At 34.0% G+C, this 25,778-nt stretch overlaps 2 pseudogenes across 2 annotated transcripts in view; one reads left to right on the top strand and one right to left on the bottom strand.

Moving 5' to 3' along the window:
* Positions 1-10,930, bottom strand: part of LOC309835745 (large ribosomal subunit protein eL8-like) — a 191,494-nt pseudogene extending 180,564 nt beyond the window's left edge. Inside the window, exon 1 of the transcript in view lies at positions 10,702-10,930. The product of the transcript in view is annotated as a large ribosomal subunit protein eL8-like (transcript). The remainder of the gene's footprint in view (positions 1-10,701) is intronic.
* Positions 10,931-13,443: 2,513 nt separating this feature from the next.
* Positions 13,444-25,778, top strand: part of LOC309835744 — a 119,014-nt pseudogene continuing 106,679 nt past the window's right edge. The window contains exons 1-3 of the transcript in view: positions 13,444-13,513; positions 15,421-15,549; positions 25,233-25,696. The product of the transcript in view is annotated as an uncharacterized misc_RNA (transcript). The remainder of the gene's footprint in view (positions 13,514-15,420; positions 15,550-25,232; positions 25,697-25,778) is intronic.

Raw genomic sequence — 25,778 nt, 5'->3', positions numbered from 1 at the left:
TCCACTATATTTTTATTCTTGTTTTCCTTCTCTCCTTAAAAAAAAAAATCACCTATTTTAATTTCTCTGCAAGAGGGTGTTCTGTCCATTCTCCAGCTAGTTATCTAGCTTTCCACCACATTATTAAATCGACTGTCTTTACATATTTTCTTTCCACTTCTTTCTATAGCAATCTATAGTCCTACCTCTCCTGGGCTTTTATCAAGCTCTTTGTGCTTAGTTGGTTAATTTTTTCCTACTGAACTGTTTATTTTCTCATATTTTTAGGTGTTTAAAGCATTCTCATTGTGCTACTATCTTAATGAGTACTTTTGGATATTTACATAGGCATATTTTACACTAAACTTATATAAAATTATATTTACATCAGTATCATGTTCCATACTGAATACATCTTTGATGCATATTTTACTCTACAATACTGTAAGAAATTAGTCATCTCCAAATATCAAGTATGAGTTTTTTCACACAACTGAATGACAAGAAACTGTTGGTCTATTTGCTCCTTCATCCATGCTTCTCTAACCCACTTTATTCATATATTTACTTATTTGTCTAACAATCATTCATTGACCACTCACAATGCTAGGTGCTGAGTAGATAGAGTAAAATAATATGAGTTATGCAAGCAGTTCAGAACTACTGAAGTTTAACTTTCTTTTTTAAAATTTTTTATTGAAGTATAGTTGATTTAAAACATCATGTTAGTTTCAGGTGTACAACATAGCTACTCAACATTTTTATAGCTTATCCTCCATTTAAAATCACCACAAAATAATGGCTATATTTCACTGTACTCCTCCCCCTGTAGCCTGTCCATTTTATGCACAGTAGTTTGTACCTCTCAATTAAATTTAAACACTATTTGGAGAATAGTTCTGCTTAAGTATGAAGAGCACATAGGGTTTAGGAGATGAAATGATAAGTGACTGAAAAGTAGTTACAGCCTAGAATAGAAATGTTCTTAATTTCTCAGTAATGAGCTTGATTATTATCCCCGAAGTATTTTAACATTGAACTACTTCAAAGGGACACCATAATCATATCTGAATTTTAATAAAAATCACCCTAGTAACTCTATGAAAAATAGGTTCAAAAGGATCAAATCAAGATAGAAAATAAATTGAGAAAAATATTAATTAACCATGACAGAAATTATGAGGTCCTGAACAAAGAAGTAGAAATGATTCACGTAAGTTTATAAATACAAAGGGAGCAAGAAATGACCCAAATTGGTAACAAATTGGATGAGGAATGAAGAAAGAATAAGGACTTTTAGTGGCATGCCTCCCAATTCTCTAGTTCCTCAGACTGCATAACTTAAGTCATAAGTGTGAAATGAAGAAAGAGAACTGAATACACACATTTCAGGCTGTGTGAGATAATGTACTAAGAATTCTGTGTGTACGTGTATGTAGGTATATACATGTTATCATATCTGTTACTCATAGAGCTGCAACAGCTACCTAAAGAGCCTCTCTTCCCCCCCTTACCAAAGGTGGCATGGGGCGGAGGGACGGGAAGGCACGTTTATGGATCACCGTATGGTGAAAAATGGTACTAAGATGTTTCTGAAAATATATTCTCTGTGGTGTTGGGGGAAGCCATCCACAGAGAGGACTGTCACCTCGGAATGCACAACAGTCACCTGAGAGCCAGGTGAGGAGCCTCACTTGTGGCAATCTTTTGTGAAGCCATTAAAGAAGGTGTTGGGGGGACTGCAGAAAATCAACTGCTTTTGGAACTAGGAGCTGGCAAATCTATCTGCTGTCAACAGCTGGGACTGGAAGAAGTCACACCGTACCTTAGCCCATAACTGAAGAAACATCCACAAGCAGGAGCTTAGCACAGAATGAACTGTACTATGGTGGATTCTAGCATTGGAGGAAGCTTTGCCCTTGAGGAGACTGGCAACTGAGACAAAATGGAGAGCAGACAAGAAAAGCCTTTTTCCCCTCCAGTGTCCTTCCAGTACCCTCTACCGACAATATTAACATTGTGCCAGCGTCCATATGAAAAATACTGACAAAGGGTGACCCTGACTGAGGATGCAGTGCTGGAGCTGTACACATTTAGGCAGTACCAACAGGTCAGGCAAACATATATGTAAACCAGGCTTGAGGGTCTTTTTAATCCTTAGTCAATTAGTCATAAGAAACACTCCAGGAAGCCACAGACATGGATTGTGGGAGAGGAGACTATACAACAGCAATTGGTATTGAAAATGTCTGAGTTATGTGCTCGTGCAACTTGTAACTTCTGGACCTGCTCGAGCTTTGTCATAATTTGTTTTACTTTATTTGTTTATTACAATAATAAACAAATAATAAATTACAAATTTATTACAAATGTGTAATAAATTACAATTTTTAATAAATAATAAATTACAAATAATAAAAAATAAATATTTGTTTATTATTTAGTCTAACCACCTTTTAGCAGCTTGTTGCATAGGAAGCTTCCAAGTCGGTTTTTCAAGAGCTCCAGAAGGAGGCTTTCCAGCAAGTTTCCACAGCACCCCCATGCTGGTTTCCCAGTGAGTTCCAACTCTCACCTCAGCCAGCTTTTCAGTAAGTGTTTTTGACATTATGTGCTTATTTACTACTTGCCAGCTCCTGGCCTACAACATTATAGATAACTTCTTTGCCATCCAGTAAAAGATGTTCTCCTATTCTCTTATGAGATCCAAATTTCGGACTTGGGGGTAGAGGTCTTCCAAATTTGTTCCTTCCTTTGTACTCATCCTCAGTCATGGAGACAGTGTTTTTTCTCAATGACTACTACTCTTGTATATTTAAGAGCTTCTTTATTTCTTAATATTAAACCTGTTTTAAAGTAGATAATACATATTTAGATTAAACTTTCAGTGCTCAAATTATTATGTGGTTTTTATTTCATGATTGGACCCTAAATGATACATCATCTTCTCCCTTGAGGTCCTTTATCCTCTCTAGAATTTCCTGTAACATACCAGATTGTTACTGAATACCAAATATATAGCAGGAACTGTGTCCAGTGTTGTTGAGAGATCAGTAATAAACCAAAATTACATAGTTTTCCTCCTCTTTTTGTGTTAAGTATAGTGATAGTGGTGGTGGTGGTAAAGGAGGAGGAGAAGGAGGAGAAGAAAATAACATTGTGTGACAAGAGGAACTACTATACACTTTATAGTGAGGAGATAAACTCCTAAGGTGTTAATATTAACTAGACTTGGAAACTCTATTATCATATAGATATCTGGAAGGAAAGCTACTACGAATCACTCCTTAACCAAAAAAACAAAAACCTTCTGAGTTTACTGCTTTTTTAAATCTGAAATCAGAAAGACTTCTGTCTAAACCAATGAGCTATGTAAGATTCAAGAGTATTGTTTAATTTTATTTAGAATTGTGTCCCAGCAGCTGCACATCTAGGTGTAGACCATTCTTATCCAACAAGACATTGCTTTTGGTTTGCCATAATTTGGAGAAATTTTGATCCATTAGAAACCCTTCTGTGCTCCCTGTAGATAATATATATTTTTACCTCTACACCTTTCCCAGACATCAGAGTATATTTCCCCCCATCTGATTGTCTGGAGAAGTTCAATAATAACTAGCAAATATGCTCTTTCATATTATTGAATAAGATAAAGTATACACTAACTGGGGCTAATTGATGGGAGGAGATACATGAGGGAAAGTCATTATTTGGTCATGGAACCAAAACATCAGTTTTTTCAGATCGCAGTGGTTAAAGAGCAGATGGTCAACCAGTGCCTGAGATGATCACGGACAATGGATAGCAACTGAAGGTATTAGCAGGGGCTTCTGTCTGATACTCTGCTCTGGCCCACCTTCACTGACATAGTCTACTGAAACTGGATTACCCACCATAAACCAGCTTAATGAGAGATGCTACACATTCCATTAATTTAGGTGAATTCTCCATATATATTTACATTCATTAAGCTAAACTAGAATCCTAGAGAGTTTGGAGTTCACTAATTTAACCCACCTAAAAGTATTACTGTAGCTATCATTTAGAATTTGGGCTACAACCCAGGTTTCATTGATTCCAAGGTCTATACCCTTTCTACTGCATTTCATTTGTAAACTAAGATTTGCAAGTATAATAATGGGGATGGAATTAACAAATGCATGAATACCTTCATCCAAGAAGGGGCAGAAAGGAGGAAGGAGAGTATACAGATGACTTGGAAGTAGAGAGACTCTATCATGTGTACTCGTAAAGTACTTGAAAGCTCAAGATTAATCAGACAGATTTAGAGTGCACAAGATTCTCTAGCCATGGGATCTAGAGAATGTTACTTAACTTCTTTAAATAGAATTACTAAACTTCTTTCAGCTTAAATTTATGTAAAGTGAGGATAATAACAGTAACTATTTAATAAGGCCATTGTAAGAATTATGTCATTGCTTCCTAACCTTTACTTTACTGCACACAGAGAAGATGATAATATGTTTATGTCCCAATGGGTAAAACACAGAAGCCTGCTCAGGCTCCTTCAGGTTCCTACCTGTTAACTCAAAGGCTGAAAATAACATTAACATAGAATACCTAGAACTTTCTATGACACCTTAATTGAGAAGGCATTATTTAGATAACGAATGCATAGGCATATTACTGTGTTTCAACACAGTAGGTTATCAGTGAATAATAACTACTATTTTAGAAGATTTTTCACTGTGATTAAGTGGGTCAAAATTTTCTGCTTCATGTTAATATTCAGGATACTATAAAGTGTATTCAGTAAAGTGAGGAATTCCTCTCTCTTTGGAAGATCACATCAAACCCCATATTTACTGAGTTTAACTTAGGACAAACACATCCCTCAGGTACATTCAATTTTCAGTGACAATCTAAGTCCCAGTAATTTAGGTATTGGCATGATACCTGAATTCATCTTTGGGATATGTGGTCCTAGAAAAAAATTTTTTCCGTAAACATTTTCTTATCTTATTTCTTCATTTTGACTCCTATAATGATTTTTGATGATGAAACAACTAGAGCAGCATTGTCTTCCCTCCTTTTTTTTTTTAACCTTTTTAATATATTTTCTATATATTTCTTTTCTTTCTTCCTGCAGGAGTTCAGGATTTCTCCATGTTTTTAAAGAATTCTGACACTCTCAATGCATCTAATGAAAGCTGTGTGTGTGTATTCTCTTCAGTTTTTTTTCTTTATAAAATGTTGAATGCATTAAGCAGACACCATGGTAACATAGTTGTCTAAAACTTCTTGTTCTGACAATTTAACAAGCTTTAATACTTCTCTTAGTAAATCTTCTCATCTTGATGTTTATCATTTATTTTAAAATGATGTTAAATATGATTCTATGATTCTCACATATTACACATTGGGATGATTATAGTAGATAAAATTGGTAAGGCAGATAAGGAAACAGGGTCATATAAGTATTGAGTAATATGCTTTTCGTTAGATCAATAAATGTTTATTATAACATACAGGGTTAATCCTTGGATGGATAACCTTTCAATTCACACACAGCCCCCCCAAATTAAATGTTCTACTTAATTCAAGTTCATCTCAATACTGTATTGAGATGAATACTGTAATCTCATGTAATTCTCACAACTACTTTGTATGGCTTGAATTTATCTCATATGTTACTTGTCTACTTGTTTGCAACATAAATTTAATATTCTATTTCCTCCACAAACGACACTTAAATAATGCCAGTCTAAAACAGCATCACTCAATTTATTATACCACTTATAAAAACTCACATTTCATTTATCTTCAACTATAATGACTAATGAATCCATGAATCTCTTTTCCTTCCTCAATAAAAATAAGAAATTTTTAATTTTTAAGATTGCTATTTATTCATTTTCCCAGTAGTGGCAGGCTCCCTCCTGGGCATTTGATAACACACTTTTGTGAAATACAAAAACCTTCATGTCATGAAAAAAATCTATAGTGACTTCATATTATCAGCATTTTAAAAGCAATTCCATAATAACCAGCAGCTATTTCTGTTTAAAAAAGAAGGAAGATCGAAATACAGTAAATTAAAAGATTGATTGCAAGGTAAATCCCTGTTTTGGAGAAATTAGTAGAGCAAATGCTTAAACTTGCTTTCAAAAGAAGATAAGGAAATGGAATGTTGGCACATGAATATAGACTTCTGCAACAAAAAGCTAATTGGTGTATCTTGAAAGCATCAGAAAACAGAAAACTCTACAAGTTAGGACTACTGACTAAATAATGCTTCTAGTTCTCTTTCCTAGAAAATAACAGACTTTTTCTTCCATGTGATGCTCTGATATCTGAATAATTTCTATAAGGAAATCTCTCTACAAAATGATTATCTGAGTGTTAATTTTTTTTTCTTAACTTGAATGTTTCCATATTTTCTTCAAAAAGGTATATGTACTTGCCTTAGTAAAATCAAATAGTTTGAAGCTTGTAAAAATCCAGAAGCACTGAATTTCTCTTTATGATTGTAATTCAGTCCTAAATATAAATATCAAATCCTTTTTTATTAATCAGACTTTGTAGGCATTGGCTGTTTTGAAATCTGGAAAGAATGGGCCTTATCTAGGGAATGTCTGAAAAAAGCTCCCTTTGCAGTTGATGTGCACATTTGGTTTAGCAAATGTTCTTTGTTGAGTCACAAATGACTTAAATCCTAGCACTGCCTAACATTCTTCTTTCTTTCAGTCACTCTTTTCACAGCCTGGGTTAATACTAATAGATGCTTCAGAAGAAGTAAATAGATGGAGAGAAACTGATTAATATTTAAAAATAAGACTGCTTGGGACCTCATAATTTTATGTACAAACTAAAAATATTAGCAAATGTACTTAAAATAAAGTATAAATCCAAACAGTTTAAGATTAAAGATTTAAAAACAATTCAAATCATTTTTTGTTATTTAGATATGAGACTTTAGTTATATAATTTTTTGACACAAATTGATAAGAAGGTATTAAGTCATTTCCAAATGACACAGTTATAAAAATTTCAAATATTCAAAACAAAGAATGAAAAAACAGTAACAATAAATGTAAACTCCATATAGAGTAAACACACAGTAAGGGCCAATATATTATTATTTAGGTAGTAACTACTCAATAATAACTACTATGAACTGAATTGTATCTCCTCATATTCATATATTGAAGTCCTACCTCTCCACCCATGTGACTATATCTAGAGGTATGACTTTTAGGAGGTAATTACATAAGGTAAAATGAGGTAATAAGAGGGAACCCTAATCTGATAGGAGTGTGTCCTCTTATAAGAAGAGAACAAGAGCCATCTCTCCCTCCCTGTGCCATGGGAGGCCACAGTGAAAAGTTAGCCTTCTGCAAACCAGGAAAAGAGCCCGAACCAGAACCCAACCATGCTGACCCTAGATCTCAGACTTAACAGCCTCTGTAACTGAGAAAAAATAAATTTCTATTGATTAAGCCATCTAATCTATGGTATTTTTTATGGCAATCAGAGCTGACTAACATAATGACAAATAAATTATTTAAATACTCATCAAGTACAGTACATAGTTATTAAAATCTTGTATAAAATAAATATTACCATATTCAGATTGATATTTTTAATATACCATGTCATGTGAAAAAGAAAAGAAATATCACTTTTAAAAATAATTCCTGCATATTATCTTCAAAGTTTTATTTAAATGATGGCTTTTCTGAAACATATATAAACATTGTTATTTATCTATAGGTATCAAGAAAAAGTTGCTAATGCAATATCAATGATTTGTCATGAAATATGGGGAAGGAATAAAGGAAGTTGAATTTCTCTACAGAATGAAAGAATAAAATCTGAAACCCCAAGAGGGAAATTAAACAAGGATTCACAATGGAACTAACCTGAGAAGCCAAGAGAGACCAAGGTACTGGCAAGATAAATGGCAGATATGTGTTCTCTATATAGTGGTCAAGGAATTAGCTAAGCTTCTTGTTTGATTTTAAAGAAAGTGAGGATTATGATAGTAGGTCAAGAAGAAATAGTCACATAACTCACCAATGACAGTACTATTGGGGAACATGAGAAATTAAGTTCCTGTGAATATTTAAGAAAAAAATCATTGAAGACAGTCTTGACTTTCATAATCCCCAGAATTTTGGGTGTAATACAAAGTTATATTCATCTCCAAAAAATTGGAAAGCCCAAATGCTATCTAAGATACATGTTAAGTTATCCATTAAACATTCAAAATATATTTATTTTTTGAATCCAATAAAAAATTCTGTCTTTGCTGCTGAGTATATAAAGCATATACACATACAGGCATTGAATCGTATGGTCTTGACTATCAACAGAACCTATATCTTCTCAACAGTGTGCCTTGAATAATTTATATAACCTAAGAAGATCAGAGAAATCACGTAAATAAATAAATTATATGGTTCTCTTTTATACTGGTGAAGGGATTGGAAGAAGATTAATATAGTGGCTGTAGTAGCTCATGTCAGTCAGTAAGCAGAAAATTCTCATCAGAATACCACCTCAATTTCCTCCACATTACTAAAGCCCCAGAAGTGAACACTAGTAAAAAATCACAGTAATATGTGCTGGGAGGCTAGGATTCAATTGGGAAGCATTAAATAGAACAATGATGTCATGAATATGTTCTATAAGTCATAAATGAACAAGTCAAAATTGATAGTTCTAGTGCCTTAAACATAACATTATAATAAATTAACACATTTTTCACCCAGAGTACTCATTTCAAGATCTAATCTATATTAAAATATGTGACTTTATGTATACATATATAATGAGAATCCCATTTTAAAACGTATTGAATCGAGGAAACATTTATCAAGCACTAACTATAACAACTGCCTTTGATCCAAACCTTAACACTTATTAAACCAATTTAATTTAACATCATACACATAATGGCAAGAAAGCAATGAAATTGTACAAACCTTCCCTTCCTACAGACAGCAATTATAAAAACTGAATACAATATGAAAAATAATTAAATACACCATACAATATCTAAATAAGACAGAAATTGGAGCTTCTAACAAAATTGCCAAATCTACATAGAATTCAATATTTAATATATACCTCATATTTAAAAAAATTATTTTATATTGGAGTATAGTTGATTTACCATGTTGTGTTAGTTTCAGGTGTACAGCAAAGTGATTCAGTTATACATATACATGTATCTATTCTTTTCCAGGTTCTCTTATACCTCATATTAATTTATAGGGTGACTAGACCAAAAAAAATGATATGCAAGATATGAATGACAATGTCAGCATCATAACCTAATTGATATATGTGAGACATTATACTTAACAACTACAGGTTAAACATTATTTCCAGCACATATGGAGTGTTCCCAAAAACAGACCACATATTGATTCATAAAACAAATCTCAATAGATATTAAAAAAGGGTTTCTTTCAAACTATGTTCCCTGATCAGAACACAAACTAGAAATAAAAAAATACACATAGAAGAGCCCCAAATATATACATATTAGATAGCTCATTTCTAAACAGCACATGTATCAACATATAACACAAAACGGAATTACACAGTATTTTGAGTCAAATGATATTATAAGGCTAGCATATCAAACTATATGTGAAACTGCTAAAGAAATGTTTAAAGGGAAATTTTTATGTTAAATGTAAATATCAGAAAAGAAGAAATGTCTGAAATCAATGCTGTAAACCTACAACCATAGGAGAGTAGTAAAAGAACAGCAAACAAAAAATATCCTAAGTAGAAGAAAGGGTATTGTAAAGATAAAGAGCAGAAACCAACAAAATAGAAAACAGGCAAAAATACAGAATATAGAGCTGCCCCATATAATTCAGAACACTCAGTTAAATTTGGATTTCAGATAAAGTACATTTTTAAATATGTCACAAATATTACATGGAACATAATTATGCATGCAAAATATTCATTATCTGATTTCAAATTTAATTGGGTTCTTGTATTTTTATTTGTTAAATCTGATAAACTTAACATAAAAATCAATAACACTAAAAGTGTTTTTTGAAAAAAAATCAATAAAATTGATAAACCTTATAATCTATTGATCAAGAAAAAAGGAGACAGGGGCTTCCCTGGTGGCGCAGTGGTTGAGAGTCTGCCTGCTGATGCAGGGGACACGGGTTCGTGCCCCAATCTGGGAGGATCCCACATGCCGCTGGGCGGCTGGGCCCGTGAGCCATGGCCGCTGAGCCTGTGCGTCTGGAGCCGGTGCTCCGTCACGCGAGAGGCCGCGGCAGTGACAGGCCCGCATACCGCAAAAAAAAAAAAAAAAGAAAGAAAGAAAAAAGAGACAGGTGACAAATCGCCATTACTAGCAATTATAGAGGGTATACTACTCAAGATCTTTCAGATATTAAGATAATAAAAAGGGGTCATTATAAATAACACCAATTACATGAAATGAAAAAGTTACTTGGAAGTTGCATATTACTGAAAGTGACAAAATAAAATATAGATACTCTTATAAGAAGAGGCCAGATAGCGTGCTAACTCTCTGCCATATGAGGACACAGAGAGAAGGCTGCCATCTATAAACCAGGAAGAGGGCCCTCACCAAGAACCTGACCACAGTGGCCAGATCTTGGATTTCTAGCCTCTTAAGACTGTGAGAAATAAATATTTCTTGTTTAAGCTACCCAGTCTGTGGTAATTTGTTACAGCTGCCTGAACTAAGATACTTACCATTTCCATCATCATTGTCTAAACTTGTGGCTTCAGGGACTTGGAGTGTGGAGAGCAAAATAATCGATTCCTTTTTATCCCTGTAGCTCCTTCCTGTTAAAATTAAACTCTGTCCAGGCACTGCTGACTTATGTGGTTCTAGGTGTGAGTCCTTCACGATCTCTTCTGTGGCTCTTTTGCTGCAAGGCTCCAGGAAGTGAGATTTCCCTTCTGGCTCAAATTCTTCCATAGCTGCTAAGGTTTCCTCCAAATTAGAAGCCCTTTTTGGTAGGGTAACTACAAAACAGTTCAGGTCTTGCTAGCATTTTCTTCTTGACCCAAAATAAACTCACAGAAAATATGCACTGGACTTGAAAACAGAAATTCAGGCTGCCACATTTGTACCTCTCTCTAAATCTATCCATCTATCTGCCTATCCATCTCTCTATCTGTCTACTGCTGGGGTAGCAGGAGGAACAGCCTAGTCATTCACTATTTCAGCCATCATCCTATCAGGGTCTGAATGGTCTTTTCCCATCTTGCAGGCATCTTCGACCTCACTCAGATCTCTGGAGACCATTTCATTTAACTTCGGCAAGGAAAAGGGTTTGGGCGTAGCATGCTGGATATACCATTCCTTTGCTTATGGCATGGGAAGAAATGACTTCATACCATGGCTACTAAACTTCTGCCAGGTAGAAAACTCTAATGCTTCTGTGTCTCACTTCCTGGGCGGAGAATAAGCTTAAGGGGTAATAATTCATGCTCTTGTACCAATTCAATATTATTCTCCAATTTATACATATATAGACATACTTGTGCATCTTCATCTGATTATAGTAAACAACACAAAATATGCGTCAAGTTGCAGAGTCTTAAATGTTTAACTGCATGAGTAGTGCATTATAATGTTTTTGTTTTGTATTTTTTCATATTTTCTTTTCATTTTCAGAATTTTACAAATTCTCTACAATTATCACATAATAGTTTAGAATCAGAAAAACAGTAAATAAAATGCAAGCACAATTTATTTACCCATTGTTAAATAAATTATTTAGCATATTGCCTCCCAATTATGATTTTAAGATATATTGGATTATATAATTAAATTTATATTATAATTGTATGTAATTAATTATAATAATATCATATTTACTTTTTACTCTCCAAATGGATACGAATAATATATGATGGTCTTAAATCATGTAATTAGAAAGAATATGTCCACTAGTTTTATCAGAAAGACTTTCACAGTCTAAGTGGCTTTTAGAGTAATTTACAGATGAAATTTTTACTTAAAAAAATACATTTCACAATTTAATCACAGATTAATACTTAGCAAAATGTCTTGTATACACATCATGTTAAACTAATTTTTATTCCATGACTAAAAAAGTTAAAGTGTTTTGTTAATAAACATAGTAATAATGAGTAATGCTAGTTGTTCAGTGGTTCAAAGTATTCCCGAAAATTTACAATCAAAAATGAAAGAACATCAAGAAAATGATGGCAAACTTAGTTTCGGTGGCACAATAAAATGATATTCTCTTTGTCTAATTTCCAATCACATGTCAAAATTATATATAACTCTACTCATTTTCTTACTCATAATAAAATTTGCGGCATTGATGAATACAGAATTCGACCATTAAGATCTGACAGTTCCCAGGACAGATTATTCAGACTGCTTTTGTAACACATTAACTTTGATCTTTTGTTATTATTCTTTTTTAATGCATTTTTTTCAAGGATTTTTCTTCCTGCAAATTTCTTCTGCTGCATTTCTCTCAGCTGAATATCTAAGTTTTTCCTCCCTTTAACCTAGTACAACCCATTGTTTTCAAAATGTCATGTACAATTAAAATTACCAAGAAGCATAATCCAGGCAATAAAAGGAATTGAATGCTCAGGAACATTGAAAAGATGGACAAAAGTCCAAAAATCTGGTAGCATATATCCTGCTTAGTTTAATGGTCTTTGGTTTTCCTTTGTTTTTCCTTAACGATACAGGCTTTATGCCAAACATATATATTGTTAACTTCATGAAAATAATTTCAACTTTATTCTACTGGTAACATCAATATCAATAAATGCTTTAAATAAAATGGTAACTCCTTTAGAGGTATATTATAAAGTTTCTATTAATTTATAATTGTGATTATGTTTCCTATTGGACAAAACAATGTCCAAAGAAATCCAAAAGAAAATTAATAATACATGTTAATAAATAATAAAATATATGGGTATTGATTCATAAGAATATTTTAAGGAAAATAATAATGTAAAATATAAAAATAGTGTCAAGATGCTCTTCTATACAAAAATCTAAATGCCATTGTTTTTTTCCTTTTTCCAAAGTAGTGTAATTGTATCCAAGTATATAATCTAATTATTGAGGAAAATATATTTTGATGCCCCTTTCTGATAAAGCCAAGATGGTTGATAAGTCTCACTGCCATGAGTAACTAAATGGAGGTGAATTTTTCCACATAATGATAATGAAGTTTGACTTACTGAGGCACTTATGAATTCAGAAAGAAAATGAAGTACCAACAAATATATGGTGAAAAAAAAGCAGTATTTAGTGGTAATCTGAGACCAAAGAGGTATGACCATCAACAAAGTCTTAACTTTATTTTGCTGAAAGTCTTATCATACCATGTATTTCTCCTCCATACTCAACATCTTGAGACAAATATGACATAGAAGATTTTTGCTGATGTGATTTGAGAAGATTTTTGCTGATGTGATTTGTTTAGGGAAATGGAGAAACTGAGTATCTTCGTGGCTCTGGAAGATGAAAGCAGCTGTAAAAGACTTCAACTAGAGATTGGTAATTTAATGAAAAGAGCAAATTAGAGCTAGATGTGACAGATTAAATGTAAACATTCTCAGAGATTTTGATATGCAGTAGATATATATTTTCCAACAAGAGTGGAATTTAGGCTGAAGTCAAGATATTCGAGAAACACTGAGGTTATCTGTGTTGCAGGCTCAAACATTCAGTGACCATAAAATAAGTAACAAAGAATAGAGGCAATACAATGAAATGATAATAATGAAACTAGAATTTAAATGCATACTTTCAGAGTGAACAATTCCAGTATATGTGAAAAGGAAAATTAAAAGCACCCTATGTATATATACATATACACAGAGACACACACACACACACATACACACACACACACACACACACACACACACACACACACACACACACACACCTCTTTCACTTTCTTAGTACAGTACAGTATGCCAAAAACAGTAGCTTGATAATGGTCTATTTCTTCCATAAAATTTTAATTTGGCTGTTACCCAGATTGATCTTCTCAAGGAAAACTGGTCTATGTATACTAAATTTGAAAGAGTACCATTTAGATTCATAACCAAAACATCCCTTTCTGAGAGACCATTAAGTATATTTTTGATATTTCTAATCCATACTAGCCAAGAGAGATCTGGACAACATCCACCGTTTAGTAAATGCAAAAGAACAGTCTGGATTGACCCTTAAATATCTGTTGTCCAGGTTACATGGCCAACAATGTTACCAAAATGAGAAATAATGCTTATTTCAGTTCAGAATTGGTTATATTTCAAGTTTACTTCAATATTAAATTGAGGGAAGTTATGTTAAAAGTCTGTCCTATTTGGGGCATTTGTTCCATTGTTATTTTCCATAAATCTTGAAGTCATATTGACCTTATTCAGTGTCTAAGAAGGAACTCTCCAAGAGTCATCTTTGAATAGCTTTCTCTCTTTTTTTGAGTATTTAGTGTTACATATTAGGTTTTAGAAAACTCTTCTTGTTTGCAAATATCCTTTCCTTTCTTTGTGGATAATACTTTAACTTCTTTTTATTCTCCTCTATCTGATATTAAGTATTAGTGTGATGCCAAAAAAATTGAGTGATTAACTTTCATCAGAAATTAAAGTAGGCTTCAGCATTAAGTTCCACATGTGAACTGAAAAATATCTCCAGTGAGTTCTAACAAATAACTAAGCCTTGTGCCCACAATGTGCCTTGAATGATTTGTTTTCCAAAGTATCTGTGAAAATTTTATTTCTGAGTCTAAGCTTTTCTGGCTCTATTTTAAATTGTATTTTCTATTTTATTATTTATATTGGAAATACTTTTGATTTAGTTCATAATCTTCCTGCAAAATATACACTGTACATTTGTACTTCTTCATACATTATACATAACAATAAGCAAAATTTACAGCAGTGTAAGCAAAAGAATAGTTAGCTTTACTACAATATACAAAATTCAGCCAATTCAGCAAAAGCCTTGAAACTCTAGTGGAAACATTTTTACAGGCTGCATATGTGTTAAAATAAGATCTTCAAATATTTGTGCATATACATTTTTTTCCTTCAGAGAAAATTGAATGGTTTAATAAATTGAAAGTGGCAAGTAGAAACACAGTGCTTCTGTTTTGCAGTAATGGTATGTAGTATGGCAGCTCCAAGTCTAAGCTTCCACAGCATTTGCTAAAGGAAAGCACTACTAATTTCATGGTTCCATATAAGGACTGGAGCTATTTCAGTTGAGTGTATAGTTGTCATATAAGGAAATTACTGAACCACAGACGAGTCTAAGAAAGCCTTATGTGTCCCTCAGCTTGTCTAAACTTTAGATAGGTTTCTTCCTGACTATAGTCCCCTGACCTTCCTTTCTTAGAGCATACATTTTAGAAAACTTGCAATTGTAAATTATTTGTCCACTCTTTATAGGTGTAAATCTTCTCACATCCTCTTGCCAGATTTATAAACCCAGGCATATCTTTCTCAAGGATTTGGGAACGATCTCTTTGAAATCTAATCATCAAGAAAGCCCGTCCATCACCCAGTTTCTAAGGGAGGGTAGGAGTCAAATTTAGATAAGTACCAGTTAGCGAACACAGACGGCATAAGCACAGTGACCAACCTCCCTCTCCCCTAACATCCTCCTGTACTTTTCCATGAGCTCATCCCAGTGTAAAAATCCTCCTGCCTTTTGTGTTAGTGGAGTTGAGTTCAATCCCTCTGCCCTACTGCCACAGTATCAAATAAATTCTTCACTGCCTGTTTAACTCCATGCAGTGAAATTTTTCTTTAACAAGTCTTTGTCTAAAATCTGCTTGTATAATAATCTGTGAGGAGTCTATTTCTATAAAACCTTAACTTCAGGAATGGTCTAGTTAGACTATATTTGAGTGTGATAATTTGGGGCTTTCCTAATTGCCTAGGCAATTAGTAATTATTAGGAACATTTTTTTCATTGAAACATTTTATTTTCATCAGCCCTTGCCAGTCATTCCTTGGTTTTATTCTCTGACCAGAACAACAACAAAAGACATCTACAGTATAGTCAGCACTTGTATTCTGAAATATCGTTCCACATGTAATAACTGTCTTGGGCTCCCTCCTTGGCAAATTTATGACAAGGGCTAGACTTCTGTCAGTTCTCAGCACAAAAGCCCCATTCAGATGTCCTTGGTCCTCTTTGCTCTTAAAGGGAGAGAGAGTCTTTAAAAAAGCATAATTTAGTTTCAACAGGTTTTAGATCTTATACTTATTTGGGGTCATATATGTTGATGAGAATTTTATGTAAGCTCTAAAAATTATTCTCTGAAAAATGAACCTATACATAGACAACTGAAATTCTGTTTAAATTTCAGGAAGCCCCTGGGCTGGGAAATACATGTTAGCTAACACAATTCCACTTCCAATAGCAACTCCTCTCCATCCTGAATTAATGGAATAGTGTAGCTGCTCTCTGCCCCAACATTGGCTCCTGTTCTCTCTGCTGTTACTGCTTCATATTCCTCAACTTCTTATGTAACCAAAGATGTTACTTCTATACTAATCTGCTTAAAACCTCTCCTATAAATTCAGAGATAGTTTATCTGTAATCTTATATTCCCAAGTCAATGACAGTTTCAACCCAAAGTGAGTTAAATTATACTTGCAATTACTAGAACTGTTGCTTTAAAAAATCTTCACCAGGTTTTTATCTCTACTTTAACTGAGTTCATTCTTAAATGGTCATTAAGTATTTTCTAATATGTCTTCTATGATTATCTTCTCTATTGCACCGTTTTTCCTCATATTCACTACCTCTTAAAGAATCTGCCAGGAGTTGCTTTATTCACATAGCTAGAATACTATAATTCCATAAGAAAACCTGCTATTTTGTCTTTACCTTCTGCATTTAGTAAATCACTATCAACATTACCAAAAGATCCTCACCAAATTCCCACAAATTGTATGGCCTGACAGTTTCTTTCCTCTTATCATGAAACCTGTCAGAGAGTTTGCTAAATTCCTGCCTAAGTATTATATTTCAACCTCGTTAATCTTCAGCCAAGTGGTCACCTTTTATCCACAGATTCATTCTAGGGATTTAAGACAGAGTGCTAGAGAAATGACTGACGAAACTGATTATGAGCATTGTGATAATGGTCATCTTATCCCTGGACTCAGGAAGAGAAAATATGTTCAGTGAATCCATTGGTTCAGAACTGACATCTCTCTTTGCTTCCTTGCTCTTGTTTTATGTTAGTACGTATCTTTGCAATTTAAAAATGTCTCTAGTCATGTTTCCTGAAAAGTATTTTTAAAACTCCACAGTCCCAACTGATCTAAATGGGAAAATTTCTCTCCTTACTTGCATCATACTGGAAAATCAACTTATATTTTTCCAAAATAGAGAGATTGACATCAAGTTCTGTTTTCTTTTATATTCCAGAAATTTAATAGAAAGTGTAAACAGGTATTAAAATGCCATTTATATATTTTATATTGGTAGCCTTAAATAATCATAAATCATGCTGCATTTTCTACTGCATTCTTTGTTTTTTTTGTTTTTTTTCTACTGCATTCTTGACAGAGACACACTAAAGATTCACAAATCCCGAACAACTTTTGCTTTCTCTACTATGGAGGACAAACTTCAAGGTGATCCACATGGTCCCTGTCTCCTGGTCTTCACACTACTGTATAAATCTTCCCCTTGAGTGTGGGAAGACATATGACTTGCTTTAACCAATGGCAAAGGTGATAAGATGCATATGATTACATTTACACGATTACAGATGATTACTAGGATTGTGGTACCCATCTGGTTAGCATCTCTCTCTCTCTTTCTCTCTCTCCCTTTCTCTCTTTCACTTGCTTCCTATCTCCCTCTTTCTCTTTCTTTCTCTTACTGGTTTTGAACTAGGAAGCTGCCATGTGTCTTATAGCTATATCCTGGTTTATCACAGGATATTAAATATAGTTCTTATAGATATATCCTGGTTTATCACAGGATATTAAATATAGTTCCCTGTGCTATACTAGCCAAATACATTCATTCATGGTCCAACCACACATTCTATACATGATTTCAATATTTGGTTTTATTATGTCTTTGATTGATTTATTTTCTTTCCATATGATTGCCTAATTCCTCATCTTCCTGTCAAATGCAAATGAATGATCAAATAGCAAGTCCATGTCTCTTGGGAATTCTTCCTTTGTTGACCAAATAAAAATAAATAACTCCATCAAATCCTTAAAGCAGTAATTTTTAAAGTATCATACCAAGATCCACAGCATAAGCATAACTTGAGACCATGTTAGAAATTCAAATTGAGAACTCTGAGGGTGGGGCCAATCAATCTAATTTAAACAGTTCCTCCAGATAATTCCAATGCTCGTTAAAGTTTGAAAGCCTTTTTCCTTTTTTTATAAAATTACTACCTGATATTTTGTATGGCAGTTTATGAATCTGTTTTATTCAATAGACAATGAGCTTATTAAAAGTAGGGACTACAATTATTCATTTTTGTACCTCTCATAACACCAAGGACGAAGCTTTGTACAGCATAGAAAATCAATGATTGCCTGCTGAATTAAATCATACTGAAAGGTGAAACAAATTATTTTTTTTCTCTTTATCGAGTACTGAATAAATGAAGTTTGTTTTAAAATCGATGTCCCTTGCTTCAACTTTATTCTTAGTTAGTCCCTCAAAATAAATGCAATCAGGAATATCAAAAGACATATGTTTACTTTTGATATTTAACTGAGACATTTTAAAATGAGAAATTTCCTCTCTTTTTTATCTTTACTAAGTCTGACTCTTTCGGAAGGGGAGGTATCTATATTCAGAGGCAGTAAATATTAAAAACAAAAAAGAATTTTACTTTCTAAAAAGCAATTTTATGTCCTTTTCTTTTGAAGGCAATTGCTGTCCCCTCCTTGGAATAATTCTTTTAGTTAATCAGGGTTGTGGTGTTATTATATTCATCCTCTTCATTGTTGTTGATTAGCTGGTTGGTTTTCAGAAGGAATGCAATTTATCTGATTATTTACATAGGAGGAATAATTGGTATACCCTGACCCCACTGAAAGCTCAAGTGTATACTCTTTAACAATTTACTTAGCCATAAAAAAGAATGAAATAATGCCATTTGCAGCAATATGGATGGACTTAGAGATTATCATACTAAGTGAAGTACGTCAGACAGAGAAAGACAAATACCACATGGTATCACTTATAGGTGGAATCTAAAATATGACACAAATGAACCTATCTATGAAACAGAAACAGACTCACAGACATAGAGAACAGACTTATAGTTGCCAAAAGGGGGAGGTATGGGGGAGGGATGGATTGGGAGTCTGGGGTTAGCAGATGCAAACTATTATATATAGGATGAATAAACAACAAGGTCCTACTGTATAGCACAGGGGACTATATTTACTATCCTGTGATAAACCATAGTGGAAAAGAATATGAAAAAGAATGTATATATATGTATGACTGAGTCACTTTGCTGTACAGCAGAAATTAACACAACATTGTAAATCAATGATACTTCAATAAAAAAAAAAAAACCTCCTTCTTTCCCATTACTATTTGAAGACCACTTTTAAAGGTGCGTGATCTTGCCAGAGTTCTGAATTATTACACTTATGATTCTACTGACATCTCCCATCACAGGAAAATGTCACACTCAAAATAACAAGGTCTTCTATTTTTTATGTACATGCTGTAGACAAGCAGTAATCAAAACACCTTTTAAGCTAATTTAATTTTTTTCTCATCACACCCCATTTTAGTTCAGATGTTATAGCACTATGTTAGTAAGCATATTGTTCCTATTAGATTTAAGTATTTCTGCACACAAACTCATATAATGTAAATTTGTTGACTCTTTCAGTGGATTCTTCCAGATGAGGCTAATTTTTTAAAGTGAAAATTAGAAAAAATGTTTAGTTTAATAACAGACTGCATCTATGCACTGCTGTGATGAATCTCATTTACTTCTGAGGAATTTTTTTTTTATCATTAAAAAATCTACGTAAGTGATTCATTTTATTCAAGTTCTTATCCTGGCCAAGAAGAAAAAAATTGAGGCTAAGTTTGGCATCTCACTAAAGGTTGAAGTAAACCAACCATGGTTAATGATGCCATAATTGGCACTAAAATTCGGTATGCATCAGAAGCCCAGGGCTACAAGATGACCCGACTTACTGAGTCAATACCTAAGTAGATAATACTGCTACAAACAAGATAACTGATAATGAAATCAATATGTTCTGTAACAAAAAATACTGATCCAAATCAATATATCAACAAAGCATTTGTTTGTGCTGCATTTGGCACTGTTGCAATTAGAGTACTTATGATATATTAGAACTACTGTATTACTGTGATGGACTAATTCTTTTAAAGTTTCACATTATCTACGTTTTACATGTATATAAAAATATTATATACACACACACACACACACACATATATATATATATATATTTGTTTATACACTCTTTAACTTAATCATAATGTTAATAAGCCACTGGTTAAATAAATCTGAAATAAGTTTCTTTGTAACCAGTACCCACCAAACATGATAGGCAGTATTTCAACAGTAAGTTCACAAGTCAATCATTCAATAGTTTGTAAATCAATCAAAAACGTTTGGTCATTTGATTATTTTATTTTTAAAGTACTGCTCCATAACTACCTCTTATGGGTGCTCTAGATGGCACTAGGGAAGCATTATTTGTTGTCCTAGACCTCAAGTATTTACACCTTGTCTTGGAGGTCCTAATGAACAGAAACAAAGTAATAAAAGTGAATATATTTTCAATTCCTAAGGCAACTGATTCAGAATTGAAAATGTGATGACAATAGATAAGTTAGACTTAGTTTCTAATCTTCAATAAAACCTTAAACATGTCTTATACTTTAATAAATATGTATCTTATTTTGGAAGTTTTTCTCTTCATCAATCAGTGTAATGTTAAACACAGGAGTGTCAATGTTTCAGAAAAAACCTGGAAATTTTAATTTTTAAAAAAGTACTTTTTAAGCTTCTGTCTGTCTCAAGCTATCCTTCAACAGTGAAGCACGAAACAAGGTGAGTGAGCTTTTCGCATGTCCCCAGTTCATATTTTCTAGCATGTGTTTAGAACATACACAGCGATAATTATAGCCAATTACCTGGTTTCCTACCTACACTGACTTGATCGAAGTAAGAGAAGCAACAGCTCTCAAACTTGTAGGCTTCACATAATGTGGTTACCAAAGAAATTAACTCATACAGATATAAAACTTCTTTCCTTTGTTCACATCCTTGGCCCAACCCAGCTTAGTACCCAGTGACCCCTCAAGCCCTGTGCTTTGGCTCTTGCCATCATCAGACCATTCAAATGTGGTGAACTGCATGGGCTTTTTTATTATAGCTTAGTGAAGAAAGTTGCTGTCTGGCATTAGTGTCTGGCTTTACTATCCATGAACCCTTGGTTGGTTCTGTTGTTTCTATTTTTTGTTGTTGTTTGTTTTTAACAGGCACCCTTTTAAAAATAAATATAATTATTTCTAAAACTCCCTTAGTCCAATTTTTATATTATACTTTATTCTGTCAAATATATAATTATCAAGGCTTTAAGGAGCTGTCAGGGTCTTGGGGAAGACAGACACCTGATTCTATGCTACGAGGTGGTTAAAATTATATGGAAGATCAAAAAAGGGACTATTAAATCCACTTATTGACATAGAAAAATCAATATTTTCTTCTAAGGAAAGTATTTTTAAACAGCTGAGCTTTGCAAGTTTGTGTGTATGTGTTATAGTTGCCAATGTTGGGTTTGTGAAACAGTTACCAATGTTGTGACTTGAAGAAATAATTTTAATCCCATTGAAATATATATTACCCTCTACATCACAAGGAATTTGTATGTATTGATTACATAACATAGATATGCCCTTTGTGAATGTGAACATTTTCATAGTATTTTGTTTAGAATGTTGTAACTATCTAGAGTTTTAAAACATTTAAATGTATAGAATTTTTAGAAACTATTATAAAATATTTGTAGAGTATATTAGTGTTATTCTTACATGTGTAATTTATATTCATTCTTTAAACATATATTTATTGAGCAGGTACTTGTGTGAAGCACTATTTTATTTGTCTTGTGGACATTAGATTTGGATATTGGGGTTTTGTGGGAGAAATACATATAATGAATTTATGAATGCATTTCCATTTATGATCATCATAACTATTTAAAAGAAAATAAATCAGTAAGAAGTAATAAAGAGTGGAGGGAATGTGTACTTATTCTAAATGTGATGCTGAGACAAGGACAACAGAAAGCAGTTATACAGAAACTTTGATCTTATGCAAATTTAAAGCCTTGAGTCAGGGGAAAGCTTGATATGTACAAGAAACTGAACATGGACCATATGAGTAAGGAACACAGAGACCAGGTGGCAGTAAAAAACAAGGCTGAACAAAGTCATCTAAGCAATGAAAAAATGGTCAAATTTTCTTCTAACTGCAACAGGAACCTTTCTGAGGGCTTAAGGAAGTGGGTGATATTACTCAATTTGTATTATAAAAAGACAACTTACTGGGCCATATGAATAAACTCAGCCTGATAAACCTTTATGTCCTTCTGCCATTATCTCTCTCTTAATATCCATTCTCACACATATTCCACAGCTAAATGTCTGCATAAATTAGAAAAATCATGCAGTTATTTTGGATTATGGGCACCTCTTCATGAGTCAATGTTTATAGTTCACTTTTCGAGACCTGCTTGGGCTTGAGTCTCCTTACAGATAGAAGCACAGAAGGGTGGTGAGAGCTGGTTCTGAAGAAAATCTGCAGTGTCTTGTTAGGCAGCTACCTCAGGGAAGGTCATTACAGATTATTCAGGCAAAAGTGAGTTAACAAACAGGGTTGAAAGAGCTGTTTCTACTGGCAAAGGAGACGCAGCAGAATTTAGGGGTCCGATGGCCCCAGCTTCATCAGAATCTGCCCATGTCTCTATTCTGACTTTCAGGATCCCATTTCTTCCCAATCAATGCCCTCAACTTAACAGAAGATACCCTGTATGGTTGGGAGATTCAAATTAGATTGTAATTCAGTCACTTGAATGATGAGACTCTAGATTTGGTTTTGAGAAACTTCAGCTCTGTGGCTACAGGAGATAAAGGTTTCTTTCGGGACAGATATAAAACCTTTCAGGTCATATATGTTGAGATTGAACTGGGAATTTTAAACCTTGAGTTCATTCTTTTCTTTCCCAACTTATCCCCGTACAGTTATGAGCAACCAGCCAATCTCATTATACTAGTTAGTTTGACAACTTGTTCTAAGATATCAGATATATCAACCAGAACCTCACTTTCATAAGTATTGATATTTAATTAAGAGTATTCAATGATGATACAACACAAAACAGAAAACACACACACATACACACACACACACACCCCACAAAAACTCTCTTTTAAATACATAATGCTGGGTCAATTGAATATCCACACTGGACAAAAAAGATAAGAGAAAAAATCTGAGATGAGTGTTTGATCACTGCCTTAAATCATATGTATAAACGAATTCCAGTAAGACTGTAGACCTAGATGTGAAAGGCAAAACAATAAAGCTATTAGAAGACAGCATAGCTAAATAGCTTCAGGACTGTGGTGCAGTCTCCCAATGACACAAAGGAACTACCCATAAGAGGAAAGACTGATAAACCAGACTACATTAATTTTAAGAACTGTTCATTTATAGACACTGTTAAAATGCTGGGAACAGAAACCACAGAAATAGGAAGAATCTATTTTTCAGTACATTAGTATTCAAATATATAGAGAACTACAAAGCAGTAAGAAAAATAGGGACAATAAGAAATATCTGAATGACTAACAAATCTGTAAAGTGGTGCTCAACCCAAATAGTCATAGGGGTATTGTAAATTAAAACCACAGTGAGAGAGTTCTGCACAGCCAGAATGCCTAAAATTGAGAGAAGCAGTAAAAAGCTTAAACGAAAGAAAACTGACAATACGAAATATTGTAAAGGATGGAATTTTCACACACTGCTCTTGAGAGTGTAAATTAGTACAATCTCCATAAAAAGTCTTTTACATATTCTGCTAAAGATAAACATGCATTTATTTTATGAGCCAGCATATTCACCCTGAGAATGTGTCCATCAGAAAAGCCGTCACTCTCTACAAAAGACATGCACGTGAATGTTTTTGAAATATTATTCAGAATAGTCCCAAAAGACATCTCTCATGTCCATTTGTAGAATGGATAAACAAATTGGGATATATTTATATAAAGAAATGTTGTAAAGCAATGAAAATAAATCAATTATACCTATACATAACAACGTGAATAACTTTCACAAGCATAATGTTAACCCAAGAAGCCAGGTGTAAAAAGTACATCCTGCATGATTCCTTTTGTATATAATTCAAAACATGCATTAGCAAGTGATGACAATGATTACTTTGGGGGATGGGGGAGGTAGTAGTTATCAGGACGGGCACAGAAGGAGGTGTCTCACATACTCTAACATGCTTGGCCTAGGTAATATTTACATAAGTGTGCTCACTTTTTGATAATTCAATGAACTATATACATACGTGCCTTTTATCTTTTTCTGGATGTGTCTTGTACTTCAACTTAAAAAGTTAAATGAAAATAATCATGCTAACGATGGAAAATAGGTCCTTAACGCTTTAAAAGATAGTTCAGTGAAAACAATCAAGATAAATACATTTGCATGTATTTAACCAATAGAAAAAAGGGAAGATTTTGAAGAATACCTCATTCAAATCGTATTTTTGGAAAAAAAAAAAAAGAGAGAGACAAGTCAGTGATGATATTTTGCCTGCCTCTGTTGCTGCTTCACATTATGGACTCTCAGTGCCTTCTTTACCACTGGAAATAGAATCATGAATGCCTTTAAAACTCATCAGAGTAGAGAACCAATTCCGGAAATCTTAGAACCAATTTAGAACACTCATCCTTAAGATTCTGTTCTCCAGCACCACTCTCAGTATCAAAATATGTGTCACCAGGGTTCTAGAGCGAGAAACAGAAGGGTATGTCTCTGTGTGTGCACGTGTTTGATACCTATTTATACATTCAATTATGCAGCTTTAAATGTTTACCTTTTATATATTCAAGCAGTATATACATGTTACATATATTAAATGTTATAAAGTAGATAAAATATATATTATAAACATATATATAACAGTTAAGAGCCGCATCTTTACAGACGACTTGCACGGGGTGGTGGACCGTGAGGTGCGCGCGACGGCAGCCGACGCTTCACGAGCGGCGGAGACGCAGACGCTACGCCACGCGGGCGACGTCACGCGGTCGGCCCGGACCCCGGCTCCGGGCACGCGAGGAGACTGCTGTGAACGCGCCTCAGCAGCAGGCGGGACAGCGCGTCTGGACCCGGCACCAGCCCTCTGCCTGCCGTGGACACTCCCGGGGCAGGAGCTGAGGGCCCCAGCCGAGCCCTGCCAGATCCAGAGAGTGCAAAGCCCTCGGAGCCCAGGTAGGCCGAGCAAACCCGGCGCCAGGCCGGTCTTAACTGGGAGAGGGGGTCGATGGGAAGTGACGGGCCTGGGGGCCACGCGCGCCTCGTGTCACTTCACGCTGTGTTGTAACAACTCTCTAAGCATTCTTTTCCTCACAGTTGGAAACACAAATGTAATGCAAGAATAAAAAAAAAAAAATGGGGGGGAGAAAAACATATATATATATACATGCACATACATATGTATGTGTTTAT

This window comes from Grampus griseus (genome assembly GCF_964374135.1).
Source record: "Grampus griseus genome assembly, chromosome: 18".
In the NCBI taxonomy this organism is placed as follows: Eukaryota; Metazoa; Chordata; class Mammalia; order Artiodactyla; family Delphinidae; genus Grampus; species Grampus griseus.
This window is presented reverse-complemented; position numbering and strand designations above follow the sequence as displayed.